The sequence below is a fragment of the Cetorhinus maximus genome, chromosome 15 (assembly GCF_964194155.1).
Source record: "Cetorhinus maximus chromosome 15, sCetMax3.hap1.1, whole genome shotgun sequence".
NCBI lineage: Eukaryota > Metazoa > Chordata > Chondrichthyes > Lamniformes > Cetorhinidae > Cetorhinus > Cetorhinus maximus.
The window spans coordinates 29,041,217-29,064,514 of record NC_135893.1 but is presented as its reverse complement, the minus strand read 5'-3'; the positions used below and the strand labels follow the sequence as shown (position 1 = coordinate 29,064,514).

The 23,298-nt window shown below is 43.6% G+C and overlaps 1 pseudogene across 1 annotated transcript in view; it reads left to right on the top strand.

The window, feature by feature from the left end:
* The window catches only part of LOC144691146 (proproteinase E-like), a 28,305-nt pseudogene that overhangs the window by 436 nt on the left and 4,571 nt on the right, over positions 1 to 23,298 (top strand). Inside the window, exons 2-6 of the transcript XR_013579041.1 lie at positions 6,441 to 6,605; positions 8,394 to 8,491; positions 8,884 to 9,012; positions 12,840 to 12,973; positions 13,474 to 13,501. The product of XR_013579041.1 is annotated as a proproteinase E-like (transcript). The remainder of the gene's footprint in view (positions 1 to 6,440; positions 6,606 to 8,393; positions 8,492 to 8,883; positions 9,013 to 12,839; positions 12,974 to 13,473; positions 13,502 to 23,298) is intronic.

Sequence of the window (23,298 nt, the reverse complement as noted above, 5' to 3'; positions counted from 1 at the left end):
ACCAAAGCCCTTTACAATTGTAGCAAGACTTCCTTATTCTTATCTGTCACTCTCCTTACAATAAAGGCCAACATGGCATTTGCCTTCCTAATTGCTTGCTGTACCTGCATGTGTACGTTCTTGTGTTCCTTGTACGAGTACACCCAAGTCCGCCTGAACACAAACATTTAGAGATTTCACACCTATTAAATGCTATTCTGCTTTTCTGTTCTTACTACCAAAGTAAATAATCTGACTCTTTCTTTCGTAATGGCATTTGATCACCATGATAATAAATCCCCAAAATAAGGGTAATGCTCTGGGGACCTGGGTTCAAATCCCACCATGGCAGATGATGAAATTTGGATTCAATAAAAATCTGGAATTAAAAGTCTGATGATGATCATGACACCATTGCCAATTGTCATAAAACCCATCTGGTTCACTATTGTCCTTTAGGGAAGGAAATCTGTCATCCCTACCTGGTCTGGCCTACATGGGACTCCAGACCCACAGCAATGTAGTTGATTCTTAAGTGCCCTCTGAACAAGTGCAATTAGGGGTGGGCAATAAATGCTGGCCTAGCCAGCAATGCCCATATCCCATGAACAAATAAGGAATAGATTAGGAAATAAATATTGGGTCATTAACCCTATCTTAGTACCCAAGTATTTGTGCTTTATAAGGTCCATGGTTACCTTGGCAGCCACAGGCAGTGTTGTCCATGGTCTAGTGGGAGGCTTGTGTTGTCATGGCAGCAGGTGACATATCTCAGAGATGGGCTTCTTGGTGAAGCAAAGGCACTTTGTATATTCCTTCTGAGGACAGTTAGTGTAGAAGTACTCACTGAATACTTCCTTTGGATATGGCCTCTTGCACCCTGTCCTCTTCCTCGAACTTCTGGATACTGCTCAGGGGGTGATTTCCTTGCTGCTCCCCAACATCCTCCAGCCCTGAAGGAAGCCCAAGGAACCAGCCATGATTGTGTCATAAAAGCTGACTACAGCCACAAATTACTTCCAGGCATATTGAGCTTTTGAAGGAAGACGAGTATGTTTTTAAAGAAATACAAGCAAGGACACTGAGCAAAAGATGGCTGATAATGTAAAATGACTACTCTCTGGAAAATTCCTTTATGAATTATGCTGACAGACCTGCCCTGAGAGAACATAAAATGTCACACCTGAAAAGGTGTCATGGTTTTCTTCAAGCAGAGACACTTGAAAGGGAAATAGGAAAGATACAAAAGACTTAGATTTCATTTCCTGTGGCTGCAGAGACAAAAGACTGATTACCACATCTCAGCAGTCATCTAAAATACATCCCCTGTTGATTCATATCTCAGAATGTGTGAAATAGTCAGAGATCATAGAAAACAGATTCTTGGTGCAATACATTTTTTTTTCCCTTACAATTTACGTGCAGCTGACTGGGAGATCCTAGATATAGCTCTGGCAGAGGCCTGGAAGAATTTGGAGCAAAAAGCATTGGTCACTTTCACAGCCACTGGTAAGGAGTGGTTGCCAAGTCCAGCAGGGAGCATGTCTTCCTCAAGGAGGCACTGGGTATCTGTCACCACCTGATACGGCACTCCCAATCTCTGGGTGCACTGCTCTTCCAAGAGCTCAACGAAGCCATGACTCTGTTACACAATGTCTCCTACGACCTTGACTCTTCTGCTGGTTCCATCTCCACTGCTGCACCCTCTCTGCTGACCAGCTGCGGGTCTCTCCATCTCTGGCTGTTTTTGCTGCTGATACTCACTTTGCTCTTGTTTGCTCCTGAGGTCCAATTTATGGCAGTCTTGGGGCTGCACTTTGTGATCTTGAGTGTTAATACCTCCAAAATGCAGGAATTGCCCTCTCCCCCTTAAGTACTCCTGGTGGGAGTTAAGAAAGCAGCTGTGAGCACTGAGCATTTTTTGCTGTTGTCTGCCTGACTTCTAATGAACCACATGAATTGACATTCTTACCTTGGCCTGGTTTCGATGGCAAGCTTCAGGAAGTTTGGGAAACCTGTAGATGTACCACTAAGTTTAAATGCCAGTTGAAATATCACTGCCGTTCAGGGATTTACATATTCAAATCACTAACTTGCCTCTCCAGATGGGGTAAAGCACGTGAGGCCAAATGCACCCGAGTTAAATGAATACGTTGGAGCGCACTTGCAGACACTTTTGCCGATATTAAACCCTCCACCTGTGCCATGTACTCCTCAATGTTAAAACGCCCCCCATTATTTTTCTTCTGGTTTTAGATTTCAAACTTGTGGACTGCAAGGTTAACCTAGGATGGGTTTGAGAAAAGCCATTTGGCCCCATCAAGCTCATTGCCCAAGCATGGCTGATGCAGCCATGAAATCCTTCAATTCACCAAAATGGCCATGATCTTTCCCGATCACCCATGTGAATCAGATTTATTGACACACCTATGATTGTCAATGCTCTTTTCTGACAGTGGTCAATCCAATGTATTTAATTCAGATAAATGAAAGCAGCTGGCACTGGCATTACTTGTTTTGGTTAAATTACTTGAACACAGATGTTTCCTGTAACTTTCCATCTCACATTTTTCTTTTTTCTGTGAGAACATTGAGGCCTGTGTGCGTGTTTAATTGATTTCCTTGTATACTTTTGATAAGAGTCACTTCCTCCGAGTTGAGCAAGATGCAGACCTGGAAAGAAGAAGATTAGAGGGAGCTTTCAAACACATCGCTTGCTACTTACTTTAGAACTCTTAATTGTACAACATTTTAGCTGAGTGCGTAGCACAAGTGCCTCGGAATCAGAAGGTAGTGGATTCAAATCTTGCTCTAGGACTTGAATACATAATCTAGACCGACATGGCAATGCAATAGTGAGGGAGCGCTGCACTGTCGAAGGTGTCATCTCTAGGATTGGATATTAAAGAGACGTCCTATCGATCTGCTTCCAAGAAAGTAAATGGCATGACTCTCAGAAGAACAGGGAATTCTCTGCAATCAGAAAACCAGCCGACTCTCACTGTCTAGCCTCACACCTAAAGGCTGATGTACTAAAAGACAGTCTGTGCCTTTGGAACTGAGCCCCATAAAAGATCAATGTTTTCGAGAAAAAAAGAGCACTGGACTGAAAAAAAAATATATTATCAATTTCAAATTAGCCACAGCATAAAGAGGATCAAGGGGACCAACTCCCGGCAAAAAATTTAAGGGTCATTTTGGCATAAGTGCGAAAGTTGCAGGAGATCTTAGGCTCAAAACTACATACGTGCCTGGCACATGCACAGAAAGGTTTCAAGTAAGTGAAATGGGAGAGGATGAGCCAAGAACAAAGAGGAATGTTTGGGAAAGGGTGGAAAATAGCAGAGATTAAGGACAGAATTGTCCCAGATTTGCACTAAGTGCGATTTACCTGCTGGCCGCGGTGGTGGGTTTTCACACCGTTTCGTCCCAAACCCGCCACATTACTTACGCATTTCCGGGAAGCACACCATTTCCATGGCGGGCAGGCTCTCATTCGCCCGCCAAGTCATCACCTCACTGCTTTATCAAGCCAGGTGCCACATTTAAAATACAGCCGCGCTCAGTGCTTCCAGCCCAGGGCTGCAGCAAAGAAGACATGGCCCCGAAAGGCAAAAGGACTGCAGCCCTCGAGCGCCTTTTGGATGCTGTGGAGGCCCACTATGATGTCCTCTACCCCCGCTCTGGCCACAGGAGGGGCAGCTACATTACTACTACGGTTTGGCAGGCAATGGCAGTGGTGATCAGTGCCAATGTTGCACAGAAGAGGTTGGCCATTCAATGCAGATAGAGGATGAATGATGTCATCTGTGCAGCCAGGTTATGGCAACCATTTCACCAATCTAAACTCACACACTCAAGCCCATCAAATATTCACTGGCATCTCACTTGCTGCCAGCTCAAGGGACACCACCATTCTCTCTCTCACACACACACACCCTCACATCTCCATCTGGCCTCATCTCCTCTGGAGACTTCCTCCTTAGTCCTCACCATCTTGAGGCGACTTGCACAGATCAACATGTGTCCCCACACACACCCTGGGATACCCTCCTTCCACAGTACAGCCCTCGCCCTGCAGCCTCTTCTCTTGCCCGAGGCCACTTCTCCCCCCTCTCCGAGCAAGCCCTAGCTCTGCAGCCATTGAAAAGCCACCCATATATGGCTGATATGATAGGTAGAGACCTGCCCATGAGCCCCCCTAAAAGTGATGTGGTGCTGTCTGTGAAGCCTGGCGCTGATGACTGCGAGTGCTGCCCAGAGCAAGGTAGGCAAACAAAGCTTGAAGTCCTGAGTGAAGTGCAGCCCACCAACTGCACACCTTATATATGCTGTTGTGAAACACATCGGTGTGTTTTCCCGCTGATATGGGCAGAAAATCCGGCAGGGGCTGGCCTTACAATGAAATGCTGATGTACTGCAATGAGATTCCTGACATCCGATGGCGGGGAATGTGGCCCACCATCAGCGGGCGGAGCGGACGATCGCAACTGGTTTCACAACTTCATGAAACTGATTTTTGGCCTTCTAGCCATACTGTCCGCTCACGCCACCAAACACACCCGACACCGGCGGGCACAGAAAATCCCAAACTAAGTGACAAAAAGATTGGTGGCGTAAGGCCAAAGGAAGTGGTAATGGGACAATAAAGAGACAGTGGCTAGAGGAGCTGTGAATGGCAGAATGATGCTGCCAATCAAAGCAAAAACTAGAAAAAATGGAGATTAATACTGAAACAAGCAAAGAAAAAGTCACAGCTGTCTTCACTCTAGCATGTTTTAAATTAATCTAATGCTCTTAAGAGCTGATTTTTAACATAATCATTGGGCCATTTTGAACACAGTATTTTTTTTCACAGCCAACATTCAGCTCAGTGCTTGGCAGCTCAGTGAGAGATTCAAAATACTTCATCCACAACTATTATACAGTAAACAAAAATGGTGTAACCTTGACACATAACTGTAGGGAGAGTATCAACGTCCAGTATGATAAAGTGTCCTTCAGTATTTTTAAAAAGTATACTTTAATATTCTGGAAAGGTAATGATTGACCTTGCAGTGTCTGAGTTGATATAAAATGCCTGCTGATCATTTATTTAACTGGTGCCAAAGGAACATAATGGAAGCCTGCTCATTCTTCTGCTTGTGGCCAGTGGTAAGTTAATTGATGTTTGAGATGTTGTTGGGCCCAATTGAACATGAATACTCTAACATTGTAATTTAAAGAGAAATGCAGAAATTTTCCTCAGTCTCAATCCTAGTCAGGGCCTACAGCTCCAAACTGACCATAATTTAGCACCAATTGGCATTCTTGCTCCAAGTCGCCATAGGATAATGATTGGGGATTGGGAAATGTCACATTGGTTGTGAGTGCTCTTTTAAAGTTGCGTTTCTTTCCTACCTCAGGCTGAGAGGCATCTTTGCAACAGGGCAGAGGAAGCTTTATTCTGCATCTAGTTGTGCATCTGACCTGGGAATACTTGGTGGTGGCACTGGGTGCTTGAAATGGAAAAGGATGAAATGTCATGCATGTTGATGAATATAAGTTTAAAAAATTCAGAAATGCTTGAAGTGTAAAACCCTAGGGGTTGGTTGTACTTATTTTAATCTACATATCTTCTTGTGGTATGACTAAACTGGGAAGGTAGAAAACCAGCCTGTTGCCAATCCAATGTCAATGCTGGTCATGGTAGAGTCCAACAGGTATCTGGTGTTTATATTTGCCATTTTCTGTAAATAGTACTTCCAGAGCTGGCACCAGATATGCAAAAGAACAATAATGTTGGACTCCTGTTGGAGCGAGAGACATCCAAATAACAGAGCAGCCAACGGATTGCCCAGATGAAATGTTTCCACCTGTCACCTGCATACTGCCCAGCCCCAGCAAACGTTGCTGCAAAAAGAGGGTGGAAAGTGAAGTCTGACAGACGAACTGAAGGTAAAGGCAAAATACTGCGGATGCTGGAAATCTAAAACCCTTGGCTGGAAACTGAAGGGTTCAGCGAGTTCAGCAAGGGACAGCATAATTTGATTTCATAGTTGAATTACAGTGTACGTGGAATATATTTTCTTGGTGCTTTTATAAGCCACTAACAAGTGCTAAAGAGATCATGAGATAAGTACAAATAATAAAAGCCACTTGCCCCATTTTCACTCATTTGTTCAGAAGATGAAACCGAAACCAACTAGCTGTCACAAAGCAAAACTGGCACTTGAAACAAGACAAGGGATTTGCCTCCCCTGCCCTACAGAATGGTCTATTCCCAGTACCAAATACACACTGTGTAAAAAAATTATGACCAACATCACTCCTAAATTATTATGGCCAACATCACTCCTAAATTTCCCTTTCAACCAAATTGAACCTGTAACCGTTATCCTACTGTGATGCTCTACCTTTGAAGTCATTCTCCAATTTTATCTTCTCTAAACTGTTTAATATATCTTGAATACTCCTTTAAGGTCCAATCACCAACCTTCAAGATAAAATTGTCTCATTTTACAGATATTGATGTGAGTGGAACATTTGTCTTTTCAGCTAATGCCTGTGGAAATCCCAGCTACCCACCTTTTATGACAAGGGTAGTCAATGGAGTCGATGCTAGACCATTCAGCTGGCCCTGGCAGGTGAGTTACAGTTGGAATGCCATTGCAGACAGAAAAGGGACACTCTTTGCTTCCCAAAGCCTCACTGGTAAATGTGTTGCTCAGTGTGGCATTATCCGATGAGCTCTTGGGCAGAATTTTGCCCTCGTCGGGCGGGCTCGGTGGGGACGAGCGGGAGCGGTCGGGTAACCGACCACCACCTGCGATTGGGCCACGACCGCGATTTCACACTGGCGAGCCAATTAAGGCCCACCCAGCATGAAATGCGCGCTGCAGCGCTCAGCACTGCCTGTGTGTTGGGTGGGGGGGGGTGCGGTGAGGAGGGCAAGCACGGAGGTTTGCGCATGCGTGTGAGTGCACACAGGAAAAGCTACCTGAGGCATAGAGCTGCTTCAGGGAGATAACGATTTTTGAAAATAGAAAAGAAAGATTTTAAAAATGTTAACAATATATCCCCTCATGTGACTCTGTCACATGAGCAGGGACATGTTAGAACTTAGCTTGAAAAATTTGTAATTTTTTTATATGACTGATCAAAACCTCATCCCGCCCATGGATGAGGTTTTGCAAAAAATCCAAAGGCCGCTTGGCCTTTTCACCTGCCCGTCAACTGTAAGGTTGGACGGGCAGCGAAAAATTTCACTTAATTAAATCTTTAATGGCCTTAATAGGCCTAATTGTCAGCGGGCACACTGCCAACTCCCACGCACACCCGCTAACCGAAATATCGCGCGAATACGCGATGACATCGGGACACTCGCCCGACATCATCGCACATCATTTTACGCTCGTTCGGGTCGGACACGCGCCTGTCTGCCGGCCAAGCGGGAAATTCTGCCCCTTGAGTTCAATCCCCAGTCTCTGATGGGTTGATTGATCTCAACTGGGACAGCAGCAGAAGGGTCACAATTGACCTTACTGCACCTAAGTAAAGAAAGGAATAAAAATCACTTGGGATTGCCACTGTTGATCACTAACTATTGACCACTCCTGGCAAGTGTGTCTGTTTTAGGTGAGCAAAGGTTTAAAGGAAAGAAATAAAGACTTGCATTTATAAAAGACCTTTCACAACCTCAGGAGGTCCAAAAAACACCTTACAGCCAAGGTTTAGGCTTGATGTTGGAATTCAAGGTGGCTCCTGGTTTGGCAGCTCTGTCCTGTCTTCATTCATGTGCTTTTTTTGGCTACTGCTCCAGATCTAAGTTCATCACTCCTACTCTCCTTGTGTAGCTGGGTATCAAATTTTGTTTGATAACTCTGCTGTGAAGCCCTTAGGAAAATTTACAGGCACTATACTAATATAAGTTGGGGTTGTTGATGATGCCCTCCACAATCGAATAGGCCTCCAAGGCTCACTACCTAAGCTCACTGCAGAGAACGATCCCTTGGGCAAAGTACCAAAGTGTTGCTTAAGCCCAAGAACCCCAGAAAGAAATAGCATCATCAGGAGAGGGGAAGTGGAGATAAGGAGATAAAGGGAAATCAAAGAAAATTGCTCTTTATGTTGCAAATCACTTTTTGGAAATTCAGTCAGTTGAGCATCAGACCCTGGGTCAGGAAGCCCAGGGTTTGAATCTTAATAGGGTTCACTCGACCTTAAACCTTCCATGTACCATATTCAGATATAGGGAGAAAACAGGAGATGGCAAGGACTGAACAGAACTTGCTCCACTGTTTGAGGACGTGACCTTGGATGACGCTGGCCATTTGACAATGGAAATGGAGCCCCAGTAGATGGCCGTGTATAATAGTAGCTGATTTCTGAGAATATGCTGTTTTTCTCACTGTCTCTCTCTGATTTATTGGTAGATCTCCTTGAAAGTGGATCGAGGATCATACTTATCCCATACGTGTGGAGGAATCCTGATTGACAGTCATTGGGTTGTAACAGCAGGGCACTGCATCCAGTGAGTGTCTATTCTGAGAGATAAGCTTTTGTAAATACTGTTCCCACTGTAGACCACTGAAGGCTAACTGCATTTGTGCAACAGTCTTCTGTACATTATTTTACAGGAGACATTCACCGAGGAGAATGCATCACTTAAAAGTGCAGACAGTAAATTATCATATAAATGCTGTAAGTGTTTGGCAGCCATGATCGGCAAAATTTAAGTTCCAAGCCTACAAGGATATTTTTGCCTTTCATACTCCTGGTGTATTGGGAATTTGGCCATGAGATTCCCAACACCACGATATTTCTGATGCTCTGCGTTAAAGAGTTATAAAGTTGAAAATGTGCCCCTATATTGTTACACCAAGTTTCTTTGCACTATTTTAATATTGCATCTTATCCTCAAAGTTCAAGCCAGTCCTACTATGTGGTCCTCGGGGAGTATGACAGGCGTGTGGATGAAAGTTCAGAAGAGACTATAGCAGCTGCCAAGATCTTTGTTCACCCTCAGTGGAACCCCAGTTGCCTGTCCTGTGGGTAAGGTGGTGTGCTTGATTTTTCAGCCTCAATCGTCAAACTGACTTGCAGTTTTAACAGTGGTGCGGTGAATCTGTGAATCAACAAAAACAACTTATATTTATACAGCACCTTTAACATAATGAAGTATCTCAAGGTGCTTCACAGGAGCTTTATGAAACAAAGTATGACACTGAGCCACAAAAGGAGATATTAGGTCATTTGACCTCGGATGACTCGCTCACAGGGAGCGTGTGTTGATGAAAAACATCTTTCCATCAATTAATTCTACCTATTGCATATGACAACTTCCTGAGATGCATTATGCCCTATTTTTGTAATATAGTAAAACATCACAAAGAGCTTCAAAGAAACATTATCAAACAACATTCAACACTGAGTCATGCAAGGAGATATAAGGACAAGTGACCAAAAGTTTGGCCAGATGTGGGTTTTAAAGAATGTCTTCAAGGCAGAAAGAGAGGTAGAGAGCAGAGAGCTTTGGAGAGAGAATTCCAGAGCTTAGGGCCTTGGTAGCTGAAGGTATAGCTGCCAATGGTGGCGCAATTAAAATTGGGAATGTGAAAGAGGCGGGATTAGAACAGTGCAGCGATTTCGGAGCGTTGTAAGGCTGGAGGAAGTTACTAGGCAGCATTAACTGCTGTAACTAGGAGGATAATACCTTAGATAAAATAGTTTTCTCACCTTCCTTATTTTACTTGAAGCTGGTTAATTTTATATTCAATCCATTTGGTTCTGCACTTAAAGTCTAATTTAAGTAACCTTTTTTATAACTGCATCATTAATGTTTCCTGCACATCTTATTCATTTCTCTGTTTTGTAAGTAAGATCATTTCTGTGAACTTTTCTCTAATAACTTAGAGTCCCACTTCAATACAGGAATCATCCTTGGTGCATGTCCCTGAATTCTCGCAATCCATCAATCCCTCTTTGAGAATTAAATGCCCAAAATTTCTCCCAATAGGAGAGATTTGAGTGGAAAATTACAGGTTAAGGTTGTCAATTTCCCACTATGGCCCAGCTCTGGCATGGTGAAAATCCCAGAAAAGGCTGGAAATTCTAATTTCCACCCCGAACATGGCACGTTCCATTTTCGTGAGGGTGGGAGTGAAGTAAGGCTGGGGTTCACACAAGTGCGGAGGCAGCTGGCCATTTAAATTTAATTTAACACAGTGCCAGAGCACAGAGGCAGGCCTTCTGCACTCACTCCAGGGTCAGCAGGCCTGACTTCTAATCCAGCCTGTGCCACCAACCTGCTGGTGGCTATTTTCAAAGATCGGGTTCGGGATTCTCCTGACACTGCGCCCCCGACCCAGGAACAAAAATCTGAGCCTATGTGTACCTGGCAAATCCCTCCTAGTATTCCAAGTCTGGGCGGGGATTTAGTGCTAGAAACGGGGGTCCCCCGCACCAGTTGAGGAACCGATGGAAACCCGCATTTCTTCCATGGGGAGAGGCCTGACCCGATTTAAGTTCCCTCAAGCACTTAACTGGCCAGCTTTGGGCCTTCCACACAGTCAAGCCCCCAGTGGGACGGGAATCCCATCCCTGAGAGATGCCGGCCAATCAGAGGCCGGTAGCTCTCTATTGCCAGCAGTGCCACCGGGAGCAGTGGCTGTTGCCAAGAAAGTTTTAAGGCTCAGCCCGAGGTGGTGAGTTAGAGGGGGGGGATGGGGGTCATTTTGAGGCGGTAGCCAAAAAGGATGGTCAGGGGTTTGGAGGCAAGAGCAGAGGCTGGCTTTCGGCAGCCCCCCCACCCACTTTCCGATGCCGGGTCCCTCAACCGGGCAGCCAGTGCTTGAAAACGAGGCTCCTCCCCCTAAGAGTTCGCAGGCAAATATAACAGGGTTGGCTGGGTGGCCTTCAGGAGGCACGAGAGAGCCTTGCAAGTCACATTAAATTCCTGAGCTGAGGGATAATTTCTCTTTAATAAGTGGCTCATCAATGATTCTAATTGACATCCCACTGCTGGCAGGCTAATTGCCGTGTCGGGCCCTTCCCACCCCCAGCTTAATTGAGAACAGTTTTACTGATGCCAGGACTCCAATGCGATACTCTCACCCGATTCTCCCAACAGCCCCCACCCCCTCCACCATCATGTCCGCTCTGTCAGACTCCATTAAAGTCCACCTGTGGTTTCCCCAGTTTCACAAAGTTAAAATAACTTGTTTTGACTTAAAGTTTTCCCTTTTAACTTTATTTTTGACATTAAACTGAAGATATTTTTATATGTGTCACAGACTCCCAGCAATGGCACTTTTGGTTAATTCTTTGAAAGAATAAAAATCGCTGACCAGGATGAGATTGAAGATTAAAGGGATTGGGAATGGACAGCGATGATTAAATACTTTGTGTGACTGTGATCCAGTCTTTCTGCATATCTATCTTTTTTTGTGTGTGCGTTTATAATGTCTGTTTGACTGTAGGTTGATGTCCATGCTTTCTAAATCGGTTACTTTTCACAGTAGAAACACTGAATCAATTTAGAGTGGAAAAAAATGAGTTCCCTTTCCTAATCAGATTGTTAGAGAAAGGCGTCAGCTCTGTTTTTAGCCATGATCACAATTTTCTGCCTCAGCGATCACAGCAAGACCAGATAACAACAACAACAATTTACATTTCTTTAGCACCTTTAACAAAGTGAAATGTTCTAAGGATTTAAGAATAGCTAATGAGTCCTTAATTATTTCAACAGTGGATTAAAAGTCTTTTTCCTGAGAGTAGCTTGATAATACAGAACTTGAGCAATGCTGAAAAAAGAGACAAGCTGCCAAAGCTTTTCATCTTGCACTCATCAGGACAAGACTTGCAAGATTTGGTATTCTTGCGAATCTGTCCTGATGACTGCAAAATGAAAAGCTTCGACAACATGTCTCTGTTTTCAGCAACACTCAAGTCTTTTTCCTTCTTAAGCTTCCCAACTGTTCTCCCTGCTACACCCACAGCCTCCTCAGCTGTAGCCTGCCTTTCTCAATACTTTTATTATTCTTTTGTGGGATGTGATCATCGTTGGATTGGCCAGCATTTGTTGCTCATCCCTAACTGTCCCTGAGAAGATGGTGGTGAGTCACCTTCTTGAGTCACTTGGAGTCCATCTGGTGTAGGTACACCCACAGTGCTGTTAGGAAAGGAGTTCCAGGTTTTTGACCCAGCTACAGTGAAGGGACGGTGATATATTTTTGCCGCTTGCTGAGACTCCAGAAGGAACTCAACCCGTTCCACTCGTTTGGCTCCTTCTCCGTGCCCTTAAATCACCAGCCTGCTGATTTGTAGGTCTTTGCTCAACAGTATGTAAGCAATAAGGATGGTAGCATGATGGTAATGTTACTGGGCTAACAAACCAGACACATGTTCTAGAGGCATGAGTTCAAATTTCACCACAGCAGCTGAGGGAATTTAAATTTAATTAATAATTCTGGAATAAAATATTAGCCTTATTAAGAATGATCATGAAGCTCACTGTTTTACCAATGCCCTTCAGTGGAGGATTCTGTGATCCTTATTTGGTCTGCCTATGCATGAATCCAGATCCACAGCAATGCAATTGACTCTTAACTGGCCTCTGAAATGGACTAGCAAACCCTACAGACAAAAGCACTATCCACAGTACATGGACTGCAGTGGTTCAAGATGGTAGCTCGCCACCACCTTTTCAAGGGTGATTAGGAATGAACAATAAATGCTGCCCTTGCCAGTGACAGCCACCACCCAAGAATATATATTTTTTAAGAAATAGCAAAAGCTGTATTAGCTGCATTCAGCCGTTCATTAAATTGAGGGCAGCCTGTACGGTTGCCTAACAACTCCCTGAAACTTTCTCATTTTAGGAATGACATTGCTATGATCAAACTTTCCAAACCTGCAACCTGGAATGACAAGGTCAAGCCTGCCTGCATTCCCCCTGCTGGTGACATCTTTGGTTATCCTGCTACGTGACTGGATGGGGCACGTTGTTTAGTAAGTAGCCTACATTTCTTTTCAAATCTTTGCGGTGCTATTCAAACAGAAAGAAAGTAAACGTATAACCAAATTGATGATGATGCCACATTTACCTGAGAATTACTTTGTTCCATTGAGTTTTTGGCATTCTGTCTCATTTGTTGCATTTACCATTGTCTTCTCACTGATTCACCCAGTGTCTTGAAATTAACTGGTTGAGGGCGGGGACCATCCACTCAAACATCGGGAAGAACCTTTCCACAGAGTAGGCCCCTTCCAAGTAGGTTTTGCACCCATTGAGATGAAATGACCCCCTCCCAGTTAGTGCTCTCTTTACAGATTAGTTTAAAAACTCCCAAGCTACTACAAGGGGTTGGTTAGTTCAGTTGGCTAGATGGCTTGAGTGTGATATAGATAATACCAAAAGTGAAGGTTCAATTACTGCACTAGCTGAGGTACTTCTTGGTGTCTTCACCCTTGCCTTGTCCCATAATGATATCATGGCAACCCTTGGACAATGAGTACACCACATAGAGAGAAAATGCAATCAGTGAAGAGAAACATAAATAGCAGCCAAGACCACGATTCCTTTGATTCCACTAGTTGAGAATCCAGTACCAAGGTTAGTAGATACACCTCCAGCAAAGACATTCGAGAAACTTCCTTTTTAAAATATAAACGTATGTTGAATCTAATGTATCATTATTTTTAGATGTTACTGATAAAAGAGGGATCTTGATATGTACACAGGGTGATATTTTGAAGTTGCAGGAGCCTACGTTTTATGGAAAAGATGCTCCGTCCACCTTCCTTTACCTTTACATTAGGGGATTCTTAACCATCTGTAATATTCATAAGCCACAGTGTTTTAGTGGTTAAGCCACTTCCCATTGAGCTATATAGACCAAGAAGGCTGCAGTTTGATTCTCAGTGTGTGCTGAGTTAATTTTGGCCTAGTAGGGTAGCAATAAGAATACAATAACTTGTTTCCATGCCTTTGGGTCAGGAAGGATTATTTCACCTCTCTCCTAACTATACTCAGTTCTGCCGAAGGGTCGTGAGGACTCGAAACGTTAACTGATTTCTTCTCCACCGATGCTGCCAGACCTGCTGAGTTTTTCCAGGTAATTCTGTTTTTGTTTAGGATTAAAATCATCCATGTTTCCCATTGCTCAATGACACATGTCAGAAAACACAGGTATGTGGATGAGGGCTTAAGGTCAGATTGAGTTCAGCTATACTGGCCTCACGATTTCCCACGTTACAACTGTGAAAAGTCCAACAGTGATCCATAGGTTGTGAAGAGCTTGGGAAGGTACTGAAGTCTGATAAAGTGCTATATAAATGGAAGTTATATTTTTCTTTCTTTCTGATATAATCACAGTTGGCATGGTCACTTCATCGAGTTACAGTATGTTGTCCCAACACTCTGAAACCGAGTCCCAGAGCCAGCATTTCTAAGACTGATAGGAGAATTAAAGAGCATGCTATGAACTCAATTTATGTGTGCCCAGTGAAAAATTTATGTCTGTCATACAAGACTTTAACTCTGGCTTAACTGTCACACACAGTTAGCAATTTGAAGCCAAAGTAGCTATAGCCTGAAACTTAGTAATTCAGCTAAACTGAACCCACTGCACTGAGTATAGTCAGTCAAGGCAAGAATGCCTGGATTCACTCACGTCTTCTCACCTGTGACATTCATATCAGATGGGAAAACCTTACACCATTTTCCTCTGAGCCCTATAGTGCATTTTAATGAGTTTGTGGTTCGAGTGCAGAGCTTGCGCTCTGTGAGTACATATTGGGGATTCAGGTGTGGAATCCAATATACTCTGTGGGGTTATTCGTCCATTGATTTTAATGGATGGAATATCTCATGGGACATCCTAACTTCCAGTCCCAAATACGCTTCCAGCCACATAGCTCGGTGCTGGGAATAGAACTTTGTAAAACCTACCTTTGCATGTAGCAGGAACTACAAACTGTTTTTCAATGACAGGTATCCAGTTTTATTAAGGAAATCTTCCTCAAAGTGAGGAATTTCATTCCCATGGATGACTTTATATTAATTGTAGAGTCAGAATATAGGAACAGGAGTAAGCCATCCAGCCTCTTGAAACTATGCTGCCATTCTATTGGATCATGGTTGATCTGTATGATAATAATGACCATTATTCAAATGTGAACCTTGGGTCTGAATGTTTGCTCCCGGATCAGGAACACAGAGGAGAGACAATTCCTGACTCCACAAAACTGACCCAGGAAAAAGTGCCCCAGAAGTTTGGATTTTAGTTCCGAGGATGGGGGCGGTGGGGTGGGGGGGTGGCGGGGGGGGGTGATTGGGTACGGGCAAAAATGGTAGACGTGGTGGGCAATCCCGGAAAGAGTTTGGAGGCTGCTGGGTGCGGAGGTGGGCTGAGCGCAAGGCCTGCCTTGGTGGTCCGGTACTTTGTCAAAGATATCAAAGAATGAATAAAACAAAAAACACCCCACCAACCCTCACCCCATACACTTCCCATACCCCATCCATGCAACTCACGTCCACCACCCATCCTGATTGCCCCTCATACCCTCCATGTGAACCTATGCCCCTCTACCCAACCCCACGGCCCTTTATAGCCCTTCTGCCAAACTATGCCCTTCTACCCAGCCCCCATGGCCCCTCATACTCTCCATGCCAACCTATGCCCCTTCACTCAACTCCATGGCCCTTTATAGCCCTTATGCCAACTTAAGCCCCTCTACCCACACCCAAGGCCCTTTATATCCTCTATGCCAACTTAGTGCCAATTCATACCAACCCATTCTTCTCCCACCCACCTTTTCCCTTACACTTAACACGCCAATTGACCTGGTATCCACCATGGGCAAGACCACAAGACCCATGCTGAAATTAAATAAAGTTCAGAATCACAGAATTGTTACAGTGGAGAATGAGGCCATTCAGTCCATCATGTCTACACTGGCTCTCTGAGCATTTTAACTTAGTGCCAATCTCCTGCCCTTTCTCCGTAACCCTGCACATTGTTTCTATTTAAATAATCATCTAATGCCCTCTTGAATGCTTCAATTGAACCTGCCTCCACCACACTTCCAGGCAGTGCAGACCAAACTCTTACTTCTCCCTGTGTAAAAAAGTTTTTTCTCACCTCACATTTGCTTCTTTCGCAAAATACTTTAAAACTATGCCCTTTGGTTCTTGATCCATTTACGAGCAGAAACAGTTGGTCCCTATCTACACTGTCCAGACCCCTCATGCTTTTGAAAATTTCTATCAAGTCTCCTCTCAGCCTTCTCCTCTCCAAGTAAAACAGTCCCAACTTCTCTAATCTTTCCCCATAACTGAAGTGTCTCATCCCTGGAACCATTCTTGTAAACCTCTTCTGCACTCTCTCCAATGCATTCACATCCTTCCTATAGTATGGCGCCCAGAACTGTAGACAATACTCCAGCTGAGGTCTAACCAGTGTCTTATATAAGCTCATCATAACCTCCCTGCTCTTGGACTCGATGCCCCTATTAATGAAGCCTAAAACACTGTATGCTTTAGAAACAGCTCTCTCTACCTGTCCTGCCACCTTTAATGACTTATGTACATAGACACCCAGGTCTCTCTGCTCCTGCGCAGCCTTTAGAATAGTACCATTTATTTTATACTGTCTCTCCATGTTCTTTGTACCAAAGTGTATCACCTCACACTTCTCCGCATTGAACTTCATCTGCCACCTATCTGCCCACTCCACCAATGTGTCAATGTATTTTTGAAGTTCTACACTGTCCTCCTCACAGTTTACAATTCTCCCAAATTTTGTGTCATCCACAAACTTTGAAATTGTCCCCTGCACCCAAGATCTACATCATTTATATATATATGTCAGGAAAAGCAAGAGTCCCAATACTGACCCCTGGGGAACTCCACTACAAACCTTCCTCCAGCCTGAAAAATGCCCATTAACCATTACTCTCTGTTTCCTATCCTTCAGCCAATTATGCATCCATGTTGCTACTGTCCCTTTTATTCCATGACCTATAACTTTCCTCACAAGTCTGTTGTGTGGCACTGTATCGAACGCCTTTTGGAAGTCCATGCATGCCACATCAATGGCCTTGCCCTCATCAACCATCTCTGTTACCTCTTCAAAAAACTCCAGCAAGTTAGTAGGACATGATTTTCCTTTAACAAATCCATGCTATCTCTTCCGAATCAATCCACATTTTTCCATGTGACTATTAATTCTATCCCGAATAATTGTTTCTAGAAGTTTCCCCATCACCGAAGTTAAACTGACTGGTCTGTAATTGCAGTGCAGATCTTTACAACCTTCTTTGAACAAGGGCAATTTGCAATTCTCCAGTCCTCCGGCACATCCCCCAAATCCAGGGAACATTGAAAGATTATTGCCAGTGCCTCTGCAAGTTCCACTCTCACTTCCTTCAATATGCTTGGATGCATCTCAACCGGTCCTGGTGCCTTATCAGCTTTAAGTACCGACAGCTTATCCAATGCCTCCTTCTTATCAATTTTAAACCCTTCTAGTGACTGAGTTTTCTCCTCTGTAACCCTGGTCTGGGCAGCATCTGCCTCGTAGGTAAAGACAGATGCAAAATATTCATTTAGCACCTCAGCCATGTCTCTTGCCTCTATGTGTAAATCCCCTTTTTGGTCCCTAATCGGCCCTACTCCTCCTTTTACCACTCTTTTACTATTGATGTGCTTATAGAATACTTTGGGATTTCCTTTTGTGTTAGCTGCCAGTCTTTTCTCATAATCCCTCTTTGCTTCCCGTATTTGCTTTTTCACATCCCTTCTGAACCTTCTATATTCAGCTTGGTCCTCAATTGTATTTGCTACCTGACACATGTCGTAAGCACACTTTTTCTTCTCTAACTTAGTTTCTATCTCCTTTGTCATCCAGGGAGCTCTGGATTTGTTTGTCCTACCCTTCCCTTTTGAGGGAACATACTTTGATTGTACCCAAACTATCTCCTCTTTGAAGGTAGCCCATTGTTCAGCTAGTGTTTTTGCCTTTGGTTCCAGTCTATCCGGCCCATCTCCGTTCTTGCCCCATTGAAGTCCGCTGTCTATCAGTCGATTATTCTTAATCTGGATTGACCAATATCATTTTCCACCGTCATCCTAAACCTTATAATACAATGGTCACTGTCCCCTAAATGTTCCCCCACTGTCATTGATCTACTTGGCCCACCTCATTCCCATGAACCAGGTCTAGCAGTGCATCATTTCTTGTTCGACTGGACACATACTGCTGTAGGAAATTCTCCTGAACACAATCTAAGAACGCTTGTCCCTCACTGCCCCTTACACTACCTATATCCCAGCCTATCTACAGGTAATTAAAGTCCCCCATTATAACTACTCACTGATGTTTACACCTCTCTGTAATTTCCTTGCACATTTGTTCCTCTTTATCTTTCCCACTAGCTTCTTGCACCCTTCTTATTCCTTAGCTTTAGCCAAATCGATTCTGTCCTTGAATCCTCTAACACATCCTCTTTCTCCAGTACTGCAATGCTATCCTTAACCAAACATGCCACCCCTCCTCCTTTTTCCCTTTCCTATCTTTTCTGAACACCTTGTAATCAGGAATATTGTCATTAGTACCAATGTAGAGCGAGAGTTCAGGAGATAAAACTGCGAGAGTTCAGGAGATAAAACAGCGAGAGTTCAGGAGATAAAACAGCAAGAGTTCAGGAGATAAAACAGCGAGAGCTCAGGAGATAAAACAATGAGAGTTCAGAAGATAAAGCTGCGTGAGTTCAGGAGATAAAACAGCAAGTGTTCAGGAGATAAAACTGCGAGAGTTCAGGAGATAAAACAGCAAGTGTTCAGGAGATAAAACAGCGAGAGTTCAGGGGATAAAACAGCGAGAGCGCAAGAGATAAAATAGCGAGAGTTCAGGGGTAAAACAGCACGAGTGGAGAGACAGTCAGGAGATTGAAAACAATACAAGTACAGAAACGTAAATTCTTAAGCATATGAATTCACTATTTCAAAAAAAACTCTCATTGATAAAACCTATTCACCACATTTACCTTCCTTTAATCCCTTATGAAAACCAGCATTTGTATTCATAGCCTCACTTCAAAGAGTTTATAACTGTTTGGAGCTGTAAATCAGATTGTGAAACGGCAGGCACCCTACTCTGATAATGCATGATCGTGAAATCAGTCCTGTAGCAGTTACGCAGTGATAGAAGTCCTCAGGCTTATTTCAACAGACAGAGTAAAATAGCAAGCATTGTTTTTTTTAATACTGCAGACAGTTTTTTCAAAGATTTAAAGGGCAAGATATTAAAATACCTTGGCAACTTGACAATTCTTTTGACAGTTCTTTTGATAGCTTTCTTGACAGTCCCAATGAGTTTATGCACTTTTTACACACATTCATGTCTAATTTTAACAATTCCAAACAGCACCTTACCTCTTCCAAAGGGCATCTGGCCTCTCCAAAACGTGTCCCAGGGACATACCCAAAAGGGTACCTGTAGTAATTATAGTTCTGATAAACATAGGACTGTAGCATTAAGAATAATCCTGTGTTATAAGATCATATGATCTGTGTAAACCAATGAGTTAGCAGCGCAGGGAACCTCTAAGAGAGAGTTCTTCTTTGGTTATAGAGTTAGATGCACACATGTAGCTGCTGCTGCTGTCTTGTAAATAAAGTTCAATATTTCCACCAAGAAAAATTGCCTGGAAAATCAAATCTATAACAAACTGGTGACAAGGATAAATCAGATCTGGTGCTGTCCCTCGCCCAGGGATTTTGAGTATCTAAGATAATCAAAAAGAAAAGAAGATATACTCATCCGAGATGCCAGTTTGGCAGAATCAATCCCTTTGAACCAGCCACAGTCGACTGGTCTCAATATATAGAATGTCTTGGGTTCTAATTTCAAGCCAACGAAATCACAGAGAGCCCCAGGGGAGACCATTGCTACCCACGTGGCGAAAGTAAAACAACTAACAGAATATTGTGATTTTGGTGAAACCCTGAATGATATGCTCAGGGATCGTTTGGTCTGTGGCGTGCAAAAGGATGCTATTCAGTGAAGATTGCTGGCTGAAGTGGATCTTGATTTTAAGAAAACGTTAGAAATAGCGCTTGCGATGAAAAGTGCTGTAAGGGACTCACAAGCGATTCAAGGTGCGCAGGATGGTGCCGTTTTCCTAGCTGGGCAGGAACAGTCAGCCGAAAGTGGTGCAAAAAGCCAGGAATCTGCCGCGAAGCGAGAAACAGCCCCCGCTAACTGCAAAGTTAGAGGAAACAGCTAGCAGCAAATTCGTAAACTAATTTTTCTCGACATGGAAACAATCATATTCCTAACAATTGGCAATTTTAAAAGAGGGAGTGTTGTTTTTATCACAAAAGTGGGCACAAATTGAAGCATTGAAAAACAAGATTAAAACAGGCTTCCAGGCAACAAACGAAGTCCAATGAAGTATACAGTGTAGAAGAGCCAGAAACATCCAATTCTGACATTTATTCCTTATTCAACATGAAAGTTTGGAAGACAGAGCCAATTATTGTCACAGTGTAAGTGAATGGTAAACACTTAAAAATGGAAGTAGGGGAACACACTTTCGGATATTTAAATAAACAAGTAAATTTGGAACAAACCTCTGCCAAGTTGAAAACGTACACAGGCAAAGAAATCCAGATAAAAGGTATCTCCAGAGTAACTGTTTATTATAGACACCAAACAGCACAACTACCAGTGGTGTAGAAAGGGAAGGACCCAAGCCTTCTAGGTCATGATGGTTGAAAGAGATTAAATTAAACTAGTCTGAAATCTTCCAGTTGTGAACAGGAGGACTGCCTGGGCTGCTAAAAAAAATGACACCGTCTTCAGGGATGAACTGGGAAAAATCAAAGGCCAAGATTTACGTGGACCCAGAAGCAACTCCTTGCTTCTTGAAAGCAAGACTGGTGCCATACACTTTGGGAGAGAAGGTTGGCGCTGAGTTGAACCGGCTAGAGAGGTTGGGTGTCATAAAAGCGGTTCAGTTCTCAGAGTAGGCAGGGTAGGCAGCACCGAAGGTTCCTGTCCTAAAACCAGATCAGACCTTCTGGATCTGTGGGGACTATAAACTAATGGTCAACAAAGCAGCCAAGCTGGACAGGTACACTATTCCCAAGACTGAAGACCTCTATGCCAAACTAGCAGGCGGGATAACGTATACAAAGCTTGACATGAGTCACATGTATCATCAACTGGAACTGGATGATGCCTCCCGAGAATTTGTGACCATAAACACCCACAAAGGGTTATATCAATGCACACACCAACCCTTTGGTGTTTTTTCGGCCTGTACCATTTTTCAAAGGACGATGGAGAGCTTGCTACAGGACTACCTCAAGTTGTGGTCTACCTGGACGATGTACTAATAACTGGATTCACGGAAAGGGAACACTTGGCTAATCTCGAGGAAGTCCTGAAATGATTTTTAGAAGCAGGAGTGTGGCTAAAGAAGGAAAAATGCACTTTTCAGGCAAATGAAATAATTGGGCCACTGGGTAGATGCCCAAGGGTTACACCCTGTCGAAGAGACAGTTAAAGCAAAAGGAGAGGCACCTGCACCTAAGAACGTCTCTGAACTTAAATCATTTTTAGGGATGGTAAATTATTATGGCCGATATCTACTAAATTTATCAATGGTTCTAGTCCCCCTACATTCACTGCTAAATAAAATCCAGCATTGGGTTTGGAAGTCACCCCAAGAAGAAGCTTTCATGAAATTAAAACAACTCTTGCACTCTTCAAATTTGTTAGTGCACTATGACCCGACAAAGGAATTGGTGCTAACCTGTGATGCAGTCCTCTATGGAGTGGGAGCAGTACTATCTTACAAGATGGACGACGGTACAGAGAGGCCAATAGGCTATGCATCCAGGACACTTACCACAGCTGAAAAAGGATATTCTCAGGTCGAAAAGGAAAGTCTGTCAATTATTTTTGGTGTAAAAAAATTCCACCAATAAGTGCTGGGCGACATTTCACGATAGTATCAGACCACAAACCACTTTTGGGTCTGTTTAGCGAGGTAAAGGCCATCCCTCCCAAAGTTTTTGCATGAATTCAAAGATGGGCCCTAATTTTAGTGACATATGAATACACCTTTGTGCATAGGCTAGGGATATAGCCAATGCCGATACCCTAAGTCGCCTTCCTTTGCAAGAGGACAATGACCATGTCCCAGTTCCCCAAGAGCTCGTATTAGTGATGAATTTCCTGGATTCCTCACCAGTCTGTGCCAGGCAGATAAGAAACTGGACGAATCATGATCCAGTCCTGTCTCCATTGGGAGACCAAATGTTACATGGATGGTCCCGGGAACCAGTCTCTGATGAATTGAAGCCATTTTTCAACCAAAGACACAAAACGGGCAGTCAGGATGGTATTCTATTGTGGGGTGCACGAATAGTAGTTCCTTCACAAGGAAGGGAACCACTCTTAGTAGTTACACAGTGCCCATCCAGGAATCTCAAGAATGAAGACAATAGCGCGAAGTTATCTTTGGTGGCCGGGAATGGATGACAATATTGAGAAGGTGGTTAACCACAGTGTGCAATGCCAACTGATACAAAAGTTGCTGGTGATAGCCCCATTACGCCCATGGGAGTGGTCTCGTTGAGCCTGGGTGAGATTGCACATAGATTACGTCAGTTCTTTCCTTGGAACCATGACCACTGATTACAGATGCTCATTCCAAGCGGTTAGGCATTTATGAGGCCGCCAACATCAGGTGCCACTACAGAAAAATTACGCCAAAGCTTTTCTATCTATCCATGGATGCCAGGAGTAATCATCTCAGGTAATGGTACTGCATTTACTTGCGCTGAATTTCAAAGATTTGTCAGCATCAATGGAATCAACCACGTGAAGACTGCAACATGCCATCCATCATCTAATGGACTGGCAGAAAGAGCAGTACAAACTTTTAAGGCGGGAATGAAAAAGTTAACAGGTAAATCGTTGGAAACTAAACTTCCTCATTTCCTATTTCACTACTGAACAACCCCCCCACACTACGACAGGTGTAACACCTGCCGAGTTACTGATGAGGCATCGTCTTCGAACAAGATTAAGCCTGATACTTCCCAATTTGGAGGGGAAAGTGGAGAAAAGTCAAAGAAACCAAAAAGCAACTCCCAATTTGCGTAGTGGTGAGTGACATTTTACTGTTGGAGAAGCAGTATATGTAAGGAATTTCAGTGGAGGACCGAAGTGGTTTCCTGGTAAAGTAAGCGCTGTGACCGGACCATTGCCATACCACATGGGAGTGGAGGGCCGGATCAGCCATAAGCATGTGGATCATTTG